Below are 16,271 nucleotides of genomic sequence, written 5' to 3'. Positions count from 1 at the left end.
GGCCAAAACTTTTTAAACAGTTTTCTGCAAAAACTTTAGATTCTTCAGATGTGCTCCAAACATTCCACAAATTTTTAAGAATATATTTTTCAATTTAAGAAATGGTAATAAGAAAACAATAAATGCACTCAAATGTGTCATATACTACAGAAGATCATCAACACTGATAAACTCGTGGGCTGCCAGGTCAGTAAAATTCCCCATGCCTTCTCTGGATAAATCTGAACTTTTATAAATGTGTCACTAATTGAGAAGCTATTCTTTGCCTATATCTTTTTGCAATTCTTACCTGCCCATATCAGCTTGTGAAAAATTGTACAAGCAGGTGCACAACTACACACAAGTGCTCAGCTCAAATAAACATGACACAGGCTTAGTGGCACTATCTACTGTTATAAGCAGTTGTCATTATTATAAGTTTTCAGTGCTTGTGAGCTACATGGCCATGGAGACAATTTTACTTAAACTCTCTGAACTCGCAGATCAGCAAGGTTTTACTGAATAATAAGCCACCCCAACATTTAGTGGCTTAAATTTCTTTATTTAACACAGGATTGTATTGGTCAGCAGTTTGGAAATAGTTCAGCTGGGTGATTCCTCTGTCTCTTCCGAGCTCACTCATGCATCTGCAGTCCACTGCTGCATTGGTGCTGCTGATTTTGGCTGGCCGTTCGCACGTGTCTGGAGTCTCAGCTAGGACAGGTCATCTTTGCTCCATGTGGTCGCTCCTCCTCACATCCCCCAGTGGGTGGCCTGGGCTTGTTCCCATGGTGGTGACAGAATTCAAAGAGAGAATGGGTGTGTGCAAAACCTCTTGTGGCCCAAGCTCGGAATCTCCCTCTTCATGGTAGGGGAATAATTTGTGGTCATTTTTGCAATCACCTACTTGGTTTTCTTCTCTGTAATTATAAGAAACTGCACATAGCTGTTGTAGTAAATGGGATAACATGAAGATCACAAAGTACATTGGAAGTGCTCAACAAACATCAGTGCCTTTCTCTTCTCCCTTTCTATTCAGACTAAAGAGGTGGGGCCACAAAGCAACGAGATGAGTTTTCTTGTGCAGCTCGTGGACATCATCTTATTAATTTAAGGTTTAAATGGATGCTGGTTTTGGTCAGCTTTATTAGACTATCAAATAAATCGATTAATTACAAATCTATATAAAATTAACTTAATTATATGTGCACATATGTATTGATACCAAGTCACACATACAGAGAAATTCTATGCCAACCTATACTAGTGAGAAATCTTATCTCCGAAGAGACCCCAATGAACCAATTCCTCTCAGTATTCAATCCTTGAACATGAGTTGGTCTGTGACTCACTTATGACCAACTGAATATGATGAAAGTAGTGCCAGTTTCCAGGCACAGACCTTAAGAGACTGGTACCTTCCATTTCCTATGTCTTGAAACACTAAATCTTAGAGCCCTGGTCCTCCACGTAAGAAGTACAGCTATGCTCCACCACCTCCAGTTGTTCCAGCCCTCAGCTATTCGGAGCATCACAGATGAGTCTCCAAGCAGCATGGAGTGGAGATGAATGGTCCCTCCTGTGCCCTGAATTCCCACAGAATCATAGATACAGTATTAATAATAAAATTTTTTTAAGCCACTAAGTTTTTAGGGTAGTTTGTAATGCAGCAATAGAGAATTGGAAAAACCAAAAAACTCTGGACATAGTTGAGTATTTTCATTGGGAGCAGAGAGCTGAAATCTATTACCACAGTGCTGCTGCTAGAACACTCACAGTCCACTGATGCGCGAATCTGAGAGGACCTAGGAAATCAGGAAGCCCAGCACGACTTGAAGGAGGTGGGCAAGGGGAGTGTGGTGTCACCATGGTGTCAAGACCCAGCTCCGGCTCACAGCCCGGAAGGCAGTGAATGAGCAGAGCAGCTGGGAGGCCCGGGTCTGCTCCGTCTACACACGGCTCCTTGAGCGCTTAGCTCAGCATCACCTGCAGAGCCTCCTGGAGGTTAAACAGAGAACCAGGCTCCTCAGTGACAAGGGCCTGGAGCAAAGCCAGCGGCTTGGGTCTGGAGGAACACCCATCACTGCACATGTGCATAACACAAAGCACAGACAACAACACGAGCTGCAGGTGCTCCTGGGGGTGGCAGGTTGGAATGAGGCAGTCACAACTTGGGCGAGCGTGGCTCATGCTTTCATGATGCCCCGAAGCCTGCTTCTCACCCCGTAGTCCAGTTAGGTGCCACTGGGAAGCCTCAGCAGCAGCAGAACGTGCCAGCCCAATGCACCCTGCTATAAAGACCGTAGAATCCCTTGGAGTAGAGACTCAGAGAGGAAAATAGTGTCAGAGCTGCTAACACTGACGCCAGATCAAAAACCAATTATCACGTGAGTGAACACACTGAGAAGGAGCTATTCATCTGGCCTCTTCAGCCACCTCTGTACACTCAGATACAAACACCAAGCATTTACTGAACACTTACCATGTGTCCCATGTTCTTCTGGGGTCTCTAGGAGGGTGGGATCAAATTTCTGAAAAACAAGGTGCTAGCAATCAATCACTATATGTCTACAGAAAGCATACACTGAGATCCAATTAGTGAACTCCACCAGATTCAAAAATTGAGTGTTTTATTCCAGCAAGTAAGTATTTTTTAAGTCCATCCTATTTGTCAGATACTGTGCAACGAGTTTAAGATCTGATGGGGAGTCAAGACACTTGGAAATTGCACACATCCTAAAGGGAACTAAGCGTCATGGGAAGACCCAGAAGGAAGGGAATAATTTTGACTGGAGGATCTGAGAAGGCTTCGTGGAAGAGATGGCCTGTGAACAGAGACTTAAGGAAAGATGAGGAGGATTTCAAGACGCAAAAGCCAAGGAAACATGCATTCAAGGCCAGAAAGGAAAAGATGCATTCCAGGTAGAGTAAGCAACAGGAACAAGAGAGCAGGGGTCTAAAACAACAGGGGGAGTTTCTGGAAAGGGAAGCATAAAGTGACAAGAGAATGAAGTGAATGAAAGGCGTAAGGGAGGGAAGTTGGAGGCATAGCTGGAAGGGAAGTTGGGGCCACACTATGATAAATGCCTTGAATGTCACACTAAGGCAGGTGGAATTAACTGTATTATAAAGAAATGCTAAATGGTGTGGTGCTAGGAAGCACAAAAAGACCAACTCAAAATAATCAAAAAATTCATGCAAATGGGCAAAAAGTATTTCTGCCTCAAACTGCAAGCTGCTACCACCAGGGAGAACTTCACATGTCCTTCATGTCATCAGCACCACCGGGAGGGAGAGGACTGGGTCCGTCACAGTCACTGCTGCATCTCAGCTCCTTTCAGTGCTGCCGTGCACTGTGGACATGAATATTTGTGAAGAGAAGGAGTAAATGAATTTTTCCCTGTCTACCCAAGTTGAAAATGGTTTCTCTTGTTTGTGTCAAAACATATTGCTTGTTCTTATAGCCATTTATATGCTTTTTGTTTTACTTTGAGATTTTAAGCAATTTATGGGCAGAGACCAAGCTATGTCTATTCACATACCCCCCAACACCTAGCAGAGTGCCTTGCAAACAGCAGTTACTCATTATTTGTTGAGTATATAAATAATATAGACGAAAAAATAATCTAATTACATCACATCACCACGTTAATCTAGACCAAAAAGAAAACTACCTAAATTTGCCATTCCACTTCTGGGAATATATTTGAAAGAAATAAAATCACTATGTCAAAGAGATATTTGCACCCCCATGTTCATCGCAGCATTATTTACAATAGCTAAGACATGGAAACAACCTAAGTGTCCATCAGCGAGTGAATGGATAAAGAAAAAAATATATATATACACACACACACACACACAATGGAATGTTATTTAGCCATGAGAAGGAAGGAAATCCTGCCATTTGTGACAACATGGATGCACCATGAGGACATTATGCTAAGTGAGATAACTCAGACAAACAAAGACAAATACTGTATGTTCTCACCTATATGTGGAATCTGAATAAAATAACCAAACTCGTGGATACGGAGAAAGATTGATGGCTACCAAAGGCAGGGGTGGAGGATAGGGAAAATAGATGAAGGCAGTCAAGAAGTACAAACTTCCAGTTATAAAATAAATGTCATGAGGATGTAATGTAGAGCATGGTGACTACAGTTAACAATACTGTATTGTATATTTGAAAGTTGCTAAGAGAGTAAATCTTAAAGGTTCTCATCACAAGAAAAAAAAATGCAAGGTAACAGATGTTAACTATATGAGGTGATGGATGTTAACTAAACTTACTGTGGTAATCCTTTCGAAATATATACATATATCAAATCATGATGTTGTACACCTAAAACTAGTACAATGTGATATATCAATTACATCTCAATAAAACTGGAAGTAAATAAATAAATTTGCAGTCACTTATGGCCTTTGTTTTTCATGCAACACTAAACAATGAAGAGATTTTTCCCATTACTCCCTTTCTCCCTATAATCTTTGTGTGTGTGTGTGTGTGTGTGTGTGTGTGTGTGTGTGTGTGTTTTTCTACCCCTTTGTCAGCTACGAAATGCTTTTTTTTTTTCCTATTTCATGTTCTTAGAAAGTTGAACTGGGGTCTACTTAAATGAGTCTTCTGTTCCCTGGTGTAACTTGATTCCTAGGACAAATTCTCTCCCCTCCTTCCTATAGCTCTCCCATCTTCTTGCGAAGGCAAACAGCCTTCTCTAACACCTTTTTTCTAAATCAATGTCCAACCCTCCAATTACTTTGCTCCTCTACCTTGTTTCCATGGATTCTTTTCAATTAGTGCCAAAGTAGGTTGAAGCCTTTTTAAAAGGTCATTTTACTAACAGGAGATTCGCCTTTTCTTAGTCTCTAATCTAAATTCTATCAGCTTGTGATCATATCGCCCAAGCTTCCCTACGGTTTAATGCACTCCTTCCCTCTCTGCAAGCTTTGAACTGGGAGACTTCCCTGCCTGACTCATTTGTTCTTTCTCCCAATAATTGTCCCCACACTATTAGCACAGATTTTTAACTGGATTAAAAGCAAATTAAAAAGCTTGCAAGAGATATAATACTACTGTCCATGGGCTATACTCTAAAAAAAGGAAGACACTGCCTACAGAGGATGTCATGGGACATTCTGTAGAACTTGGACTCATGATCTTTGGCCTTTTTCCCTCATGCATTTCCTAAAATATTTTCTTTAAACTATGTATTAAATTTCACCTTTTTAAAATGATACTTAGATTTTTTTCATCATAATTTTAATCAGTTGAAAGGATGTTATTTCCAGGGCACCATAAGTGCTGGCATTATAAAATAAAAGTGATACCACTGCTCTATATGTACTCCATGGTATCTAAATGCAATAACAATTAAAGCCCATAATCTTCTATTTACAGAAATGTGAACAAGCTCACTTTACATCCTTCTTTTTTCTTCTGAAATTCATATTTCCACCTCAGCATTTTGTCTTACTGTAACATATTTTTATGCTTGAAATTCTTTTGTTGACTGTCCTATTTCTCCGCATCAAAATACACACGTAATTTAAATTTTTCCTTTTGACCATAAGGCTTTATAAGTGTTAAAAATTGTTTGGATTAAGTTGTTCTTACAGTTATTATGACACACAATCAACATAACTATATTATAATCTTTTATAAATAAGTATTAAAAATAAAATATGCACTCAATAAAATACTTGTGGCTATTTTGAGTGTTTTGGGCTTTGTTTGTTAATTCTTGTGTCTGAGGTTACTATTACTTGTTGCTAGAAGGAGAGAGCGTGCAGCATCACCTCTACTTCTCGTTTTTGTCTTTGTAGATTGTTCAAATGAACTAGTGAAAGAGGAAGGAGGAGTTGCGTTATAGCAATGATTCAGTTCTTTACAGAAATAAGAACATCGCAGGGGAACACAAAGCTGTATGTTGATTTGTTTGCACCTTAATGAAAGGAGGGTTTGTTGACACCAATATCTCAAACCGTGTGTTTGTTTGGGGCCTCAGCAGTTCTGTGGCACAATCCCACTCTGAGTGAGAGGTATGCCTTATATTTGTAAATTGAAACAAAGGCAATTGTGGAAGGAAGGAGGGGAAAGACAACTAGTTTGATGTTATGATCACAGGTACAGGTTCAGGCAATTTTAGGAAAATGGATGTTGAGGTACTAGAAATCCATTCTGTCATGCTGTGCCTCATTGTCCCTGTAAAGTCTTTGTGTACCCTCGGCAATACACACGCCCCAGCTGGCTTGGTGTGAATTAGCTGTGGGTACTGTGGGAGAAAAAAAGTGGTCTCACAACGCCATCTTGGTGCTTGATCAAAGGAAGCTCATAGAGCCAGAGTATCTATACCTTCTAGACAAATAACTTGGTGTCATTGCCCACAACATAACTGTATTTAAATTTCAATAACTTCAAATACAATGTATAGGTCATATAATTCCGTCTTTCTAATTTGAAGAATGTCATGCTAACTTTCTTTGGTGATTAGAGAGCAGTCACAGCTCTGCATTAAAAATACTGTAAATATAAAGGAAGAGTGAGGAAAAAAATGCATAAATTTAGAACAGGAATAATAACTCAGCATGATAGGCAGCTCAAAGGATGCTTCCTGCTTAAAACTCCTAGGATCTTGACATTTCTGTAATAAAAACTGTGGCCCCTATTCTTACTTGTAATGATAATGGTGGTTAATTAGAAAAGCAGTTGGTCCTGGAGGTACAAGAAAGGCAATTCTGAACACCAATAAAAGGAAGCTGTCAAGCAGATCCAGCCAATGATTTATAAAGATAAAGAAGCTACTTCAGTGGAGGGTTTTTTCCCCCACTTCTCATCACATATTATTTCAAGTGGAACATTTGACTTTGAGAGGGAAAAAGAAAAGATCAACTTAGCTTTTACTTTATTTTTGGCCTCTTATTTCATATTTCAATTATACTGACCACTTCAGTATGAATAGATTACACAATCATAAGCAACACCATAACGAGGCAAGTCCATAACTTTTGCAACCAGTTTTGTCACAGGTATACACCAACACAAGAGTCAGTGGGCAGTAAAATGATACTTACAGCACAGAAATACATTAGCTAAAAACAGAATATGTATTCTTACATTCAAAGAATACCAAAAAAAACAAATACCACGAGGAAAGCAGAGGGAATTTGTTATTTATAAAGATAAAGGTATTCAATTAATCAGTTAAAAATTACTCCCAACATCTGTTATTCTGTATATTTGAGTAAATATCACTTTTTGTCCTAAACCAAATTGTGGGGAATAACTGCAAATGCAGTTCAATACTATTTCAAGAAACTTTGGTTTTGCATAAACAGCAAGTGGCAGATGCTGCCCCAGTTCCTCCCCTCAACCCCCACACAAGGCAGTCCAAGCCCTCCTACTCCTGTGCTACACTGTCAGGCTTTTCTAAGCTGCTGAATATTCACAGGCAAGTCTTGCAGTGTTCGAGACAGAGACACAGTGACCAGAGATGAAGCAGAAATCACCGAGCCTGTCCTTCTCTGGTCATACCTGCAGCTGGGACGAACCAGGCATGAACGTGTCCTCCAACCCGGGTGCCACTAGGAACGACCTTTCCAGACTATGCATCTGTAAACATCATCTAATTACCACCCCACAAGGGAATCTTCAGGGCATCAAAATACTTATCAGTAGCTGCAGCTGAGATTTAAAAGGGTGGGCAAAACCGCAATTATTTGGACTTTTTATTAAAAGCCTGGTAATATAAATCCCTTGCTGAACTGAGTAGCTGAATTTTAAGATTATAAATAAACTAAAGGAAAAGAGAAAAAGGAGAAACCCATTGTTCACTCTCCTAAAAAAAAAATTACCTGAGATAAAAATGTAGAACAGAGACTTCTAAAGGTTGTCTTAGACTTTTTTTTTTAACAGGATATAGTATCCCCAACTGAGAAATGTACACGCAGAAGGTGGGGATAGGGAGTAGGAGGCCAGGAGGAGAGCATATACTTTCTCATTAAAGTTGCCTATACTGTCTACACTCCAAACCATTTTACCAAAACAGTAGTCTCATGTCTTTATTCTCATGCCTTTGACTTTCTTCTCTTCTGCAAACACTTCCTCTTTGCCAAATGATTTGAGAATGTGGAAGTCTAGAGTTTACATATGGCATATGCTTATGCTAAAAACCTGATACTTGCATAATTTATAGCCTACAGAATTTTGAGCATCCCAGATTATAGTTTGACAGATCAATCTAATGGAAATATAAGAGATCTTGTCCACTCCATTTCCATTCCCGCCCACCGGAATAAATTGAAGTAATTGTGTGCCCACCAAAGGCCAGAAAAATTAAATGTTGGATGGGGTCTAACGCCAGTGGTCCACAGCGAGACTTGACCCAATCGTGTGTTGGCACACCCTCTGTGAAACTCAGTTTTCTTAAGACCCTGATGTGAAATAGCTCACTTCACAGGTCCCACCCACAGGAAATGAGGAAAGAGCAATGAACAACTAGAAAGTCCAATTAAGACATGAGGAGAGCATCACACTCTGTAGAGTGGAACAGCGGGAGTGTGACTAGAAATTCGAAAGCACTAAGAAAATAAAGTTGTGAGAGAAGAGCAAGATGGAGAAGGTCCTAGTCATCAGAGACCCGTCTCAGCTCCCTCAGAGCCCATCTCCCTGTGGCTACTTTTACACGATTTCCCTCTTTGTCAGGCTGAACTTTCCAGAACAGAGCCGTTTGTTTAAAATTCATTCACTCTTATCACAACGAGAGGAAACAGGCAATTTCATATCATTGGTGGACATCTAGGTTGGAGGAGGATAGCTTCAAAAGCTTTGAAAAGTACATAATGTTTGAACAATTTCACCTCCAGAATTCTGATACGAGGAAATATCAAGGGAAGTGCACAAAGTTTTATATGTACAGGAATGCTCCTCGTCACATTAATATAGAGCAAAAAGTTGAAAAATAAAAAACTAAATGTCCAACCATAGGGAAATGATCAAATTAATTTTGGTAGCATCATACCATGAACTATTATGGGCACTTAAAAATGATAATGTGAAACTATCTTAACATGGAGATATATTTTCATTATATAAGTATCTTTAAAAAGAGATTATAAAACAGTGCAGTGGGTTCCTATTTTGTTTTTAAAAGATGAATGCAGGGAAAAAGTCTCAAAGGTCTTACCTGTATAACAAAATAAGTTATAAACAGAATTGTAGAAGAAAATGTTGATTAACCATTGTTCAGATTAAAAAACAAATTGTAGAACAATATTACATTATGACTCCCAGTTAAATAAAATAATCATATATATGCATATATATGGTGTGTTCATTAAATATATATGTGTGTGTTCATTAAATATATATTATATATATATATAAAGAATGGGAGAATATACACCAAAATATTAACCAGTGGTAGGATTACACATGGTTTTATTTTCACTTTTGTACATACCTGAATTTTCCTAATTTTCTACAAATACTTATTTTTCATGATCAGAATGGAAAATTCCTGTTCATTCCCTTGCAGATGAAAGCCACGAAGAGCCACTGCTAGCTTCCCACGTCATGACATCTAAACACTGGTCATTTCACATTTTCTTTTCGGTATTGAAAGCCCAGGTGTGAAGGAGGGGAGCAAGGTAAGACACTCATTAAGTCAGATCCTTGATGCGCATGACTGATTCCACAGACACAATAATTAAGACCGAACATTTAGATTACACAACATAGCGCTTTTATTTAAAAGGGACAAAGAAATTATCATATTTCTGAAAAAGAAGAAACATCTTGAGATGGTATTATTATTCTATTACTACACTTCTATGAGTTACATGAAATGATACAAAATGGAAGGTATGTGTCGTGTTTGGTGGTCCACATGCATCCTATCTAAAAATGTGCACATGTGATTTACATGAATTTTTTTTCTGAAATAGATTAGGAGAGAGTGCCTGGTGTTTGAAGTGTGTTCAATTAGATTCCAGAATATCAAAAGGAATTGCCAAATATGGGGTGACTGCAGTAATGAGATAACTAGGTGATATACCTTCACGTAGAGCTTGAGATACTGCCGAACTTAACATATAAGAAATCACCGAGAAATAAAGAGGAGTCAGAAAACTGGAGTTCAAAAAATTTCCTAATTTTCTAAAACGTGGCAAGTAGACTCTAAAACTATAGATGAGTGAACTTAACACCAAATGATAAAACATTATGGAGCAGATTACTAAACAAATGTTTGTGAGCACTTAGAAAAGGATCACTGATTAGACTGGAAGCCAATACATGCTCAGAAAAAATAAGACTTAACTAATGAACCTCATTTTTTTTTTTTTTTTGGTCAGGAAGATCAGCCCTGAGCTAACATCTGCCAATCCTCCTCTTTTTTTGCTGAGGAAGACTGGCCTTGGGCTAACATCCGTGCCCATCTTCCTCCACTTTATATGGGATGCTGCCACAGCTTGGCTTGACAAGTGGTGCGTCGGTGCGTGCCCGGGATCCAAACCAGCGAACCCCGGGCCACCACAGTGGAGTGCCCACACTTAACCACTTGCGCCACTGGGCTGGCCCCAGATTAACCTCATTTTTTAAATGGGATAATTGATCTGAGGGTGCTATAAAAATATTTGCATATTTACTTCTGAAAAGGCATTTATCAAAATCTCTCATAAAATCTCTGCATACAAGATGGTGAAACGTGAAGTGGATGAAAGCCCAGTAAGGTGGAGCATTAGGATTCACGAGGAGTAGTGATTGAGGAGTCCATGTCATCCCGAATGGAAGCCTCCAGCCTGTGGGTATGTGCTTATATGTGTGTGAGTATGTCAATGCAAAACAATCAATAACATTCTATAGATAAGAGTCTTAAGGTGAGTTTTACTTGAGCCAAGCTGAGGATTATAATCCCGGAAGGCAGTTTCCACAAAGGAAGAAAGCGTTCCAGATTTTCAGTATGGTTTTATACCTTTTTAGAACAAAGAACATACAGTAAACACACTCAGGATATATATTCATCAGTTTCAAAGAGGTATTCAGTGTCAAATTAACAGGTCAACAGGACCCTGATGTCTGGGAAAGGGAACTATCTTCAGGAGTACTAATACAGGCCTTACCGATACCAGTGGGGTAGGAGGGGAAATATGCATTCTTATCTTAAAAGAGTACATTCTTTTACTTCAAGATAATGTTTAAGGCATTCTTTAATGGTTAAAGCAGATGTACAATGTATGTTTGATAGGCCATAAGTCAGGCTTCTTTAGTTCAAGCCGAAACAGTTTTGAACCAGAATAACCAGCTAACCCATACTTCAATATGTGAAGATCTCTTGTCAAGTGTATGGATGTGAGGGTATGTGATTATGTGTACGTATACATAAACGGTGAGTGGGCTTTGATAAATAAACGAAAAGCAATAGGATATTTTGGAGCATATGAGGAAGCCATTTGGTTTAAAGCTAATTCAACCTGACCTTGTTTTTCCAAAAGGGCCTGATGTGGCCTGTTGAGCATGCATTGTACATCTGCTTTAAACATTTACCATGTCCCAAAGACAAGAATGATACCCCTAAAGGTACGGATGTAACCTCCCCCATATTGGCATTTCCTTTAGGATAGGCATCTCTCCCTAAACTAAGGATTAATTACTGACCTGCTGTGCTGTGTGATCTCTCCCTAAACTAAGGATTAATTACTGACCACTCACTTTGTGACCATTGACCTGCTGACCACTGATCTGCCGTGTCAGCTAAGCATCTTCTGAGAATTATAAAAGGGACATTCCTATCACATGTGATGTATGCTCTTTGTTCCAAGATAGTATATAACCGCTCTGCACACCCCACTTCTTTGGTGCTCTGCCTTCCTTGGGGAAGGAAGGCCCCTGGTTAGTCCTCAGATCTGGTTCATAATAAACTCACCCCCATTTTGATTTATAGATTGATTATGGATTATTTCGGTCAACAGCTCAATGAAGAGCTACTACACACACACACACACACACACACACACACACACACATTACATTGCATTGCAAATTTTCCTCAATTCCTCTCTTTTCCTTACCCCACACATTAATGCTTCATTGGATTCTTTTAACATCTCCAAAGTATGTACCCAATATGTCTGCTTCTTACCATTTCTATTACTATCATTTGGTTGAAGCCACCACCACCCCCTCACCTGGACCACAGCAAACACCTCCTAGCCAGTTGTCTACATTGATTCTCACTCCCTACAATTCATTTTCTACACAAAGCCAAAGTGAGCTTTTAAAACTTAAATTAGATCACTCCATTCTTCTGCTTAAAATCCTCCAACTCACTAGAATCAAATGAAAACTCCCTCCCCTGGCAGACAAAGATCCCTGGCTGGCTGCCCCCCTCCCCCCTCAACAACCGGGTAATTGTAACACTCTCTCTCTCCCCTCCCCTTGCACTCCAGCTGCTCCCACCTTAGTGCCTTTGAACTAGCTACCTCCTTTGCCTGGAATGTTGCCTCCCTGGCCCAACTCCTTTTTGTCTTTGAGATTTTAGTTTAAACATCACCTCTGTAGAGAGGCCTTCTCTGACCACTCAATGTTAAGTAGTCATCCCTCACATCACCCTCTTTTAATTGTGAATCTCCCAGTTAGGAGACAGAAGCCACATCAGGTATTTTAAGATAGAATTTAATATTACGTTAACCAGGTATCAAGTTGTTAACTAGGTAATTGAAAAGACAAAAAGAGAACACTAAGGTATCACAGAGGTAGCAACTACTGAAAGCAGGCTCCAACCCTGAGGCTGGAGAAACAAATGAAAGAAATTGGAATTACCCCAAAGAAGAAGCTGAAAGTGAGACCTCAGAGCTTGGCCATCAAATGATAAAACATTCTGGAATAGATTACTAAACAAATGGTTTGTGAGCAATTAGAAAAGAATATCTGATTAGACTAGAAACCAAAATGGGTCACTTTCATATGGTTCAACCTAACAGATTATTAAGTTCCTGTGGGCAGGAACTTCTTCTGTCTTGCTCAATAGTTTATGTCCAACACTAAGATCACTGTTCGTTAAATGTTTGTGAATTAATAAATTATTGAATTCTTGATAAAGTTTTTAAACATTAAAATGTAAAAAACATAATTTCACATTTCTTTGATCTGAAAGATACTTTAAAACTTTGCCTCATTAATTATTGCTATACTACACTACAGTGTAACAGTTAAAAGATGTACAGAATTGATGAACCGAAAGCCAAATAACATAAAGTTGATGGTATAAGATTCACAATTTAAAGGATACTAACCTGGAAAGACACATTTAAAATGCTTCCTGGAGGTCCAGTCTGTTAAGCCTGGAGTTGAAGGCTTTTTGCAGGCAGCCAATCTCAACCTAATTTGGGGGAAATCAATAAAAACTCTCATGAAAGCTTCCCCTTGTTTCAATTGCAGAAGCCACTTATCAAAATTAAAGCTCTCTCAGCCTTTTACTGTCAAAATAAATGACAAATACAGGGTTTTCTATGCATGCCAAGTTGGTTTCACTACCTGTTCACACACATTTCAGACACAGAGAGCCTTGAATCACTGGCTTGTCTCTGCTTAAAAACAAAAAGAAGAGATCAACAAGAGATTTTCACATATTGAGGTAGAGGGGTAACCATTTGGGTTCAAAACTGATTGGGCTTAAACTAAAAAGGCTCACTTGCGGCCTATCAAACATACATTGTACATCTGCTTTAACCATTAAAGTAAGAAATGCACTCTCTTAAGATAGGAATGCATACTTCCCCTCCACCTCCCTATTGGTAACGCCCCTGTTAGTCCCTTTCCCCATCAGGGTCTTATTGACCTGCTAATTTGCAACTGAATACCTCTTTGAAACGTTGATGAATATGTATCCTGGACGTGTTTAGTGTATGTTCTTTGTTCTAAAAAGATATAAGACTGTACTGAAAACCATGCTTCTTGGGAATGCTTTCTTCCTTTGTGGAAACTGCCTTCAGGGGTTATAACCCTCAGCCAGGCTCAAGTAAAACTCACCTTATCTCTCTTATCTATAGAATGGTTATTGCTTATTTTGCTCGACAAGATGAATTCACATTTGATACAAGGGGAGTGTAAACCATTTCCCCTGGCTGTTCCACCCCAGGGAGATGACAGGATATCAAAGTTAACTGTCCTCAAAGAGGCCACCTGCTATGGTGGTTAAGACCATGCAGTTAGGAGCCAGACTGCCAGCGGGGCAGTCTTGGCTCTGACACTTCTTAGTTGTGTCATTTGGGCACGTCACTTAAACTCTCTGTGCCTCAGTTTCCTCATATGTTTACTTAAGTAATAATGGAACATAATTCATAGGGTAGTTGTGAGGATCAAACTGAGTCAATACAAGTAAAATACTTAAAACTATAAATACTACGTACACTCCATGGTTCCTAAGTTTCTAAGTATCAAAGAATCTCCTGGAGAGCATCCAACAACTGCTGATTCCCAAACCTCAACTCCACAAATTATAATTCATTAAGTCTGGAGGAGAGCCAGAGATCTGCCTATTTACTAAGCGTCTCAGGTAAATAAAGGCAGGCAATTCCAAGACAATAAGAAACACAAGTCTACAAACTTCAGGGCAAGGAACAGTGAGCTAATTGCCACACTTTCCAGCCAAAACCAGCTCTCTCTGGTAATTCGTTGGCACATTCACTACCATTTAAGCTAAAATCCAGGAAAGAAGAAACTATAATATGCTCCTTTATCATCTGTGTCCGGTGTCTGAAATGTTGGGTTCTATAACACTTTCCTGTGAGTTTGCACAGCCCAACACTAAACACACAGCGCATTCTCCTGTCTTCCTCTAAAGCCCCTGGTCTTTGTTCTTCCCCATCTGTTGCCATCATCACAGCTCAAATGCTTGTAAGTGGTTTCCATAGTCTTCTTAGATCATTCAACCAATAAGAAATGTTGATGAAAAATAACCAACAACCATTCTACAGATAAGAGAGATAAGGTGAGTTTTACTTGAGCCTGGTTGAGGGTTATAACCCTTGAAGGCAGTTTCCACAAAGGAAGAAAGCATTCTCAAGAAGCATGGTTTTCAGTACAGTCTTATATCTTTTTAGAACAAAGAACATACATTAAACACGTCCAGGATACATATTCATCGAAGTTTCAAAGAGGTATTCAGTTGCAAATTAGCAGGTCAACATGACCCTGATTGGGAAAGGGACTAATCTGGGCATTACCAATAGGGCGTAGGAGGGGAAGTATGCATTCTTATCTTGAGAGAGTGCATTCCTTACTTTAATGGTTAAAGCAGATGTACAATGTATGTTTGATAGGCCGTAAGTGAGGCTTTTTTTTTAGTTTAAGCCCAATCAGTTTTGAACCCAAATAGTTACCCCTGTACCTCAATATGTGAAAATCTCTTGTCAGGTGGCAAGTCTCAAAAGAAAATCCTTAGAAAAGGAAGTCAGCAAAAACACAAATGAGACCAGAAAAACATTATCTTCTTTTAAAATGGTTGCTGGGGGCCCGGCCCGGGGCGGCCCCGTAGCTTAACAGTTAAGTGCGCGTGCTCCGCTACTGGCGGCCCAGGTTCGGATCTTGGGCGCGCACCGACGCACTGCTTCTCTGGCCATGCTGAGGCCTCGTCCCACATACAGCAACTAGAAAGATGTACAACTATGACATGCAACTATCTGCTGGGGCTTTGGGGAGAAAAAAATAAAATAAAATAAAATAAAATGGTTGCTGGGTTAATGGTTTTTAGCAAAGGTTTCCTTTCTTTTAAAGGTCTGTGATTGGTGGAGTGCTGAAGGGAACAGAGCATCAGGTTGATTACTTTGAGGAGAAGCTATTTTTAGGTCCTTGTACTTGATTTAATCCAAGAGGGAAAAAAATTCCCTGGCTTCCTGCTTGTTGACTGAAAGAGAAAAAAAAAATGACCCTCCTCAGGAAAGCAGGTTACCAACATGGCAGGAATTTAGTTCTGACTTAGTGGGTAGGAGGAGAACTCCCAGCAGTTCTGGGTTTCCCCTCAGGGTATTTACAGACTTGAACTTCACAGCAAGATCCACCAATAACCAGGATTCAACATGTTGTCCAAGAGGAAGTGCTGAAGATCCCCATCGTCCACAGAGCGTCACAGCCTCAGCAGGTTCCGGCTGAGAGCCACAAGAGTACCCCTGGGAGTCAGAGTGGCTCCCTAACTCCCAGCAACCAGGACCTGTGGTGTGTCCTAACATCCTAGTTAGGAAATAAGGCCAAAGAAACTTTATACCTGCATTAAAAAAAAAAAAAAAAAAGT

At 39.6% G+C, this 16,271-nt stretch overlaps 1 long non-coding RNA gene across 1 annotated transcript; it reads right to left on the bottom strand.

The window, feature by feature from the left end:
• Window positions 1-532: 532 nt before the first annotated feature.
• Window positions 533-13,592, bottom strand: LOC131415758 (uncharacterized). Its single transcript, XR_009222504.1, has 4 exons — window positions 13,517-13,592; window positions 13,276-13,361; window positions 2,462-2,510; window positions 533-899 (listed from the first exon to the last, which is right to left on the bottom strand). It is a non-coding gene; the product is annotated as an uncharacterized LOC131415758 (long non-coding RNA).
• Between the last annotated feature and the right edge of the window lie 2,679 nt (window positions 13,593-16,271).

Source organism: Diceros bicornis, chromosome 17 (genome assembly GCF_020826845.1).
Source record: "Diceros bicornis minor isolate mBicDic1 chromosome 17, mDicBic1.mat.cur, whole genome shotgun sequence".
In the NCBI taxonomy this organism is placed as follows: Eukaryota; Metazoa; Chordata; class Mammalia; order Perissodactyla; family Rhinocerotidae; genus Diceros; species Diceros bicornis.
The sequence above is the reverse complement of the archived record's forward strand: the minus strand, read 5'-3'. Positions and strand labels throughout refer to the sequence as shown.